The sequence below is a fragment of the Prionailurus viverrinus genome, chromosome F1, assembly GCF_022837055.1.
Source record: "Prionailurus viverrinus isolate Anna chromosome F1, UM_Priviv_1.0, whole genome shotgun sequence".
Lineage (NCBI taxonomy): Eukaryota > Metazoa > Chordata > Mammalia > Carnivora > Felidae > Prionailurus > Prionailurus viverrinus.
Window position 1 is genome coordinate 42,209,558 of NC_062577.1, and position 7,609 is coordinate 42,217,166.

Here is a 7,609-nt window from a genome sequence, read left to right on the forward strand (position 1 = left end):
TGGGCTGTGTCTGTGAGGCAGGGGAAGGCTCTTGGCTATCTATGTGTGTGCTTGACATCCCAGCAGGCGGTGGGTGGGGATCTGTGAGGACAAGGACTGGGAAATGGAGGCGGGACTGGTCACTTCCTGATCCCTGCCTTTCCCCTAAATGGGCCCTAATTTTAGGGAAAAGTCCGAGGAAGATGGCATCCTGCTGGGAGGGCTTGCCTGCCCATTCCTTCTCGTGCCCCCAGTCATTTGGGGGAGACTTATAGGGGGCCTGCGACTTGGGGAGAAAGGAGATCTCTCTCCCCCACCAACTCAAACCCACCATCTAAGTGCCTACTCCCCACCCCCATTCCCCACCACTGTTCAAAACCTAGGCTGTGTCCTAAATATCGAGCTTAAGCACTACTGTGGACCATTTTGAGTATTCCCTCATTTTGCCTAGAAGCTAGAATGGTGCCTGGGCACTCAGACTTGTACAAACGCAGTCTTTCCCCGCACTACATCCAGCCTTCCCTTAAGCAGAACTCGGCTACCCACCTAGCCCAGGGGGTGGGGGAGAACGCAGTCAAGCAGCCCCATGAGGGGAGGGAGATGCGTGGGAGGCTCCATTTGTGCATGAAGCATGAAAACAACACTATGCTTGACTCTAGATCACCCCAGAAATCTTTCCTGCCCGTCTTCACGAAACCTCCATGTCCTCAGAGGCTACCCTGCCTAATGACCCAGCAGGGCAGAAGTGAGGAGACCTGGGTCCTGCATTCTGATACTGTCCATGCTGCTTCTCTATGGAAAAGATCAGCACCCTCTAAAGACCCAGGGGAGGGGCACCGAGGGGCTGCTTGCATCAGGCCTAAGTGGCTTCACATATGCCATTTGGGGGGGTGGCGTCCATGGGGTCATCTATACCCAATGGGCTCAGAGTCTGGGGCCCCTGGAACCAGCTGCTGCCTCTCCACGGCCCTGGGCCCTGGGCCCGCCTGGTCTGCTCTGCCTGCGTGAAGTTCAGGCTGACACTTCTGGCTCATCAATGGCCTTGTAGGGAAGTCCCAGCATGGATTTTCCCTGGCAGCTGTGGCTGCCTCTGGATCACATATGCTTGGTGGAGCTCAGCAGAAGAGCCAGGGGATCCCTGAAAGCCAAGTGTGGATTTTTGAGACATGATATGATCCAGGCTCTGTGATCTCATGAGCAGAGCCCAGCAGAGGACATGCTCAAAGGCTCCAGTCTGTTCCTGTGCTGGGACGTGGATGCCTCCCCCGATTTAAACTCCTGCAGAGCTTCTGATTCTGTGCGAGGAACTGGACCAAGGCCCAGATTCAGAACGGTGTAAGATCCTCAGGTGTCTGAAGACCTCTTAAACTCCCCTTTCTGTCCTCTGTAGTGATTCCTAACACGACACTTAAAATGAGCCCACTCAGTTCCTCAGGCATGAACCCAACACCCCGTACTGTGCCAGGCCTGGTTATGGGTACCAAAACCACACAGGTGACTACGATGCCTCACCTGCTCCCGGAGGAGTTCACCTTGATGGGGGAGGCATCTCAGTGTCATGAGGAGAGTAGGAACACACAGCTCAAGTGTGGCATTACGTCACCATCATCACAGGGGACCGCGGTTAGGTCAGGGAAGGACTCAGGCGGCAGTGGACTCCGGTGAGGTCTTGGCAGGTGAGTGGAGTTACCTAGCAAAGAAGGCATGACAGGCGTCCCTGGCAGTGGGAACAGCACAGCCACGGCATGGAAAGAACTGTAAGAATGTGTGTCACTGTGGAGTAAGCTGAAGTGGGAAGTCAGTGTTGAGGAAAGAGGGCAGCCAGACCCAAAAGGTCCTGTAGGCCACACTAGGGAATTTGAGCTTTACCTCAGGGAAGCATAGAAACAGGTTTAAAGCCAAGGCCAACTGGTATTTTAAAGATATGACTCTTTGGTGTCGCTGTGGAGGGTGTATTGAAACACCGTGCCCCGGTCTCATTTGTAAAGTGGTGATGACATCTTTCAAAGTTACAGGTAGGAATAGATCAGATATGTCCACAAAGTGCCTGAAACACAATGTTAATTCTCTGCACACCCCCCTGCCCCTCCCTTGGCTGTGAAGATCTTGTGCAGGGTAGATCAAGAAACAGATGCTCTTGGGGCGCCTGGGTGGCTTAGTCAGCGAAGCATCTGACTCGTGATCTCTGCTCAGGTCATGATCTGATGGTGCGTGAGTTCAAGCCCCACATCAGGGTCTGTCCCGATGGCGTGGAGCCTGCTTGGGATTCTGTCTTTCCTTCTCTCTGCCCCTTCCCCGCTTGTGTGCGCACTCACATTCTCTCTCTCTCTCTTTCTCTCTCTCTCTCTCAAAATAAATAAATAGACTTAAGAAAAAAAGAAATAGAAGCTCTCGTGTCAGATAAGTTCAGTCAGTCGCTCAGTGCGGTCACAAATATCTGGAAAGAATCCACATGGCATTCAGATTTATGGCGAGCATCCTCTTAAAATAGGCTAGTCCATGTTAAAAGTGGGCCTAACTAGGAGGATGTGGGGGCACATCTGGGCTCCCCATGCGGTTAGTGCAGCCCACTCTGGAGGGCCTGGTGCCTCTTTCAGTGCCCAGAGCTACAGGCCTGTAGTCTCTGTGTTTCAGAATCTGCTCAATTTCCTCTTTATAGGCTGGTGTCTGGGTTCAAAACAGATTCTGGGACCCCACCCACATGATTCCAATCAGTAAGGGTGTAGCCCAGGAACCTGCAATATGGATGAGCTTCCCTGGCAATTCTTTTTTTTTTTTAATTTTTTAAAAATGTTTTTATTTATTTTTGAGACATCATGAGCGGGGGAGGGGCAGAGAGAGAGGGAGACACAGAATCGGAAGCAGGCTCCAGGCTCTGGGCTGTCAGCACAAAGCCCCAGGTGGGGCTCAAACTCATGGATCATGAGATCATGACCTGAGCTGAAGTCGGATGCTTAACCAACTGAGCCACGCAGGTGCCCCTTTCCTGGTGATTCTTAAGCTAAAGTTTGAGAACACTGAGGCAGAGTTTGCAAACGACCTGCAGAGGACATGTGAACGCCCCAGCACAGGCCAACGGGCAGTGGGCAGTATACGCCTGACCAAGCACCGCCCCCCCACCCTGACAGCTGAGGTCAGGGAGGCTAGGCTAGGGGACAGGACAGATCCCCACAAGGACCTGGCCACTCTCCCACTGCACCCACCGTTTGCTTTCTCACTTCAGCAGGGGGAGCCTCTGCTACAATAGTCATTTGGGAGTTACTTCCAGGCTGCTTCAGTGATTTTGTAAAAGGTGGAATCCTGGCTTCTTTTCCCTTCATCTCACAGAGAATCCTTAGCCAAGTGATGCCAACGGGAGGTGGTAAGGAATGGGCCAGGATGGCCTGAAGGAGCTTCAGACTATTTCCCTTGGAAGCTCTGAGTAATAGCAGTTACTTCAAGCAGCTGGGCCCTTTCCCAGTGCCCTCTGTAGAGAGACGGGGGTGTGTGGGGGAGACAAGAGATGGGAGTAAGGACAGGAGAGAGGGTGGGAGGCAGGAGAGAGAGGAAGGGAGTGATAAAGAGATGGACAGGCAAAGGGTAATGGAGAAGGAGGGCGGAGGGGGAACAGAAATGAGAGGACCGAGACCCAGAAGAGACAATTCTGTGTGTGTGTGTGTGTGTGTGTGTGCGCGCGCGCGCGCGCATATGTGGTGGGTTGGGTGGGAGCAGGAAGAGCCGGGAAGACCATCCCGGCCACTGTGCTTGTGCTGGTCTGTCACAATCTTCGTCCCTGGCTTCCTGCCACAGCAATGGGCCCAGAGCTGACTTCGTGCTGGAATATAAGTGGCTGTGGCTTGGAGCCTCCTCTCTGGCTGAGGGGGAGAAGCTGCAGACAGATCTGCCTGGAATATCTGAGTTTTTCCAACACAGAAAGAAGAAACATACACACACACACACACACACACACACACACACACACCAGTCTTATCATAAGCCTGGTGGAGTAACTTGGGTGGAAAAATCCCATAACTGAGATGCAGACCGAGGAGGCATCACTAAACTGTTGGCAAACAAGCCCCACCCACCACCCCACCCTACAGGGTGACACCTTTCCAGGAGCCCTCAGATCCTTGCTCACCTTCGAACCCTGGTTTGCCCTCTTGTCCCAAGTACTGTCAAGGACCCAGATGATCCCTGTGGGAGCACTGGGGGTTGGTGACACAAAGAAAGCCCATCCTCCTGAAGTGGGGAAGACATCCTCCTAGCCTTCAGCCCTGGTCATGGAGGCAAGAAATCCACCCCAGTGACCATCAACTTTGGAGGAGTTCATGAGTCTTAAATAGAGTTCCCAACACCACTGTCACATCTATCCCGCCCAGCAGGTCACTGGGTGCCTTCTATTCTCCCTGGGCCAGGTAGTTCTTTGTCTCTCCTCCCTGGGTGCAGGGACCATGGCTTAAAGGTTGTTAAGAAATGAGTTGGTAGTTGACAATTGAGTTCATTTCATTAAAAATATATATATATATATATATATATATATTAATTTTAGAGAGAGGAAGAGAGTGCAAGCAGGGGAGAGGGGCAGAAGGAGAGGCAGGGGGGTCTTGAGCAGGCTCCATGCTCAGCGCCAAGCTTGATCCCACAACACTGAGATAATGACCTGAGCCAAAATCAAGAGTTGATGCCCAACCGACTGAGCCATCCAGGTGCCCCCTTCCCCATTCTGAGCACATGATAGGATTGCACCTCCTGCTCCCACTAGTTGGATGGTCTGGATATGTAGGAACTTCCAGGCTCTCTTGGTTTCCCTCTGGCATGGTGACTGGCAACATCAGATGTGGTGGCTGGGATCCATCAGCCTGGGTCCCTGAGTGGCTTTGAAGAACAGACTCTCCATGCCAACCAGCAAAGGGCATGTAATATGAGAGAGAAGTTTCTGGTTTAAAGGCACCGAGATTTGCAGGATGTTTATTACTGCAGCATAACGTAACCTGTCCTGACTGGTCCGGCGAGGCTGTGCAAACAGTTGTACTGTCAGAATCACTGGGAGGTCCCCTCAATGCTTCGGGGATTTCAGCGACTTCAAATGCTTCAAAGCCAAACAAAACCAAAAACTTCCCCTTCAGAAAGTCAGGACCCATCCTGTTCTTCCCCTTTCCTTCCTACTAAGAAACTTGGTAGAGGGTTGGGAGGACAGCCCTGAAGCAATTCACCCAATGGGGGAGCCAGCACACTCTCTGACCACCTCCGCAGTGACTTCACACACTGACCACACACTTGAGCTACTTTCAGGATCCTTCCCCTTGGTCAAAAATAAAAACAGCACACCTACTCTTCTGGGGGTGAGTCACAAACAGAAAAAAGTCAATGGCTCTGAGACAAGAGGATCTGCTAACATGGGAAAAACTCCCAGGGGAGGTGTCTCAGCAGATGCTGTGGTCCTACCCGGGTAGCTGGCATGACCAAAGACCGGTCCAAACAGTTCTGAACCTCAAGCATCAGCCACTACAGTACATCGGTCATGGTCCTGACCCTACAACGAGACTAGAGTTTATTTAGTACTTCCTCCCTGGGGAAGGAGGACTGACTTGTGTGTGTGAGAGAGAGAGAGAGACAGAGAGAGAGAGAGAGAGAGAGAGAGAGTTGTGGGACGGGCTGGGCTGGGCAAGATGGCATCAGAGGAGGCGAGTCCCAGCCAGGGAGCCTCCAGCTGGGGCTCTGGGGAGGCAACTATTTCTCCCAGCCTCAATTCTTGGCTCAGGGAGATGAACCTTAAGATAAACTTGATAAACTTTTTGGGTTGATTACATGAGGTTACGTTATCTCCGTTTTCATCTCCGTTCCCATCCCAGAAGCCAAATGCAGGGCTCTGGCCCTGCACAACCACCTCCCCCATTCAGGGCTGAGAGCAGTCATCACCATTCTTCCAAATCAGAGCTGCATCAGGAAAGGAAGCCCAGATCATTTTTGTGCGCAGCTCAGGCAACTGGGAAGGCGTTTATGTCCGGTGATTCTAGACACCCATCCCATGAGCCTCTCCATCCAGGGGATCTGGGACGAGCTGCCCAAACCCATGCCTGGAAAGGGGGTGGGGAGTGCAATGGAGGGCAGAGATGGTGACTGTTGGCAATTATTTCACAAGCGGCATTTCAGAACTGGCCTTCCAAATGATGTACTCATTACCAGGTCCCTTCTTGCCACAGCAAGCTGTCAACCAGAGCTCAAGCTGGGTGCACGCCCTGGACCTCACCCAGCTCACTGCCTCCTGGGAGACAGTGATCTCCTCCAACAACTCTCAAGTCCGTGGAGATGGATGGATAACAAAGGGTGGATATGAGCAGGTATTTACGTGCAATACAGGTTTCTGCAACAACTCTGAGAAAACTATTTGCAGAAAAAGTGGGAGAAGGGGGAGAAAGAGACCAAAAAGGCAAATTGTACTTTTCTTTGCAAATATTCAGCAGAAAGCATTCAGGGATAGCCCTCCTGCCGCCCCCGCCTATGGAGTTTTTCTCAGTTGTGTCCACTGAAGTTCACCTGCCCTGTGGGGAAAAGAACAGGGAAGCCCACCTTATCAGCACCTTGGATCTAGAGTACTGGAGTCCCTGGACCACCGGCAGCTACACCACCTAGGGATTTGTTAAAAACGCAAAATCTCAGGGCGCCTGGGTAGTTGAGTGTCCAGTCAACTGACAGTCAGTTGAGTGTCCAGTCAGTTGAGTGTCCAACTTTTGGTTCTGGCTCAGGTCATGATCTCACAGTTCAAGCCCTGCATCGGGCTCTGCACTGACAGTGTGGAATCTGCTTGGGATTCTCTCTCTCCCTTCCCTGCACACACACTCTCTCTCTCTCAAAAAAATAATTAAAATTAAAAAAGGCAAAATCTCACACCTCAGCCCTAAACTCATACTGATCAGAAATTCTGGGGGTGGAGCCCAGTAATCTGTGATTTAACAAGCCCTCCAAGTAATTGTGATGCACACCAAAGTTTGAAAAGCACTGAAGGTAGAGAAAGCAAGGTTCAGACAGGGGAGGGGAGAGGTGGAAGAGGGGAGCGGATGGTGCACATTCTCTCCTCTCCTCTCTCCTGTCATGGGTCAAGGCAGGCTGGGAATTCCCTGGCTGCTAGACTCCTGAAATTTTAGGAATTACCTAAAAATTACCTTCAAAGGGAAACTAAAAGCAAAAGTGAAGATTCCCCTATCAGACACTAGGGGGAGTCCCATCTCTGGCTTGGGAAGAACAAGTCTGAGGTCTTTAGGAATTTAGACTATTTGCAAAGTCGGTTGCTGGTGACCTCTGCTAAATCAACCAAACTGAACCCCAAGTTTTAAAAGGACAGGCAGTGGTCACCGCATCAGAGCCGTGGATCGCAAAAGCATTTACCTGTCTTCCCACTCCCAGACTAATTTACGGGTAATAAATAAATAAATAAATAAATAAATAAACAAACAAAAGTACAGAGGCTGGAGAGGGCCCGGGGTCGTGCAGCTGGCGGATTCAAAGATCCAGCAGTCCTGTTCCCGCCCGCGAGAGACGATCAGGACAGGATACGTAATTTGTGGGACCTAGCGTAAAAAGAAACTGCCGGGCCCTTGCTCAAAAAGTATTAAGACTTTGAAGACGGTGAAATCGGAGCGTTCAAATG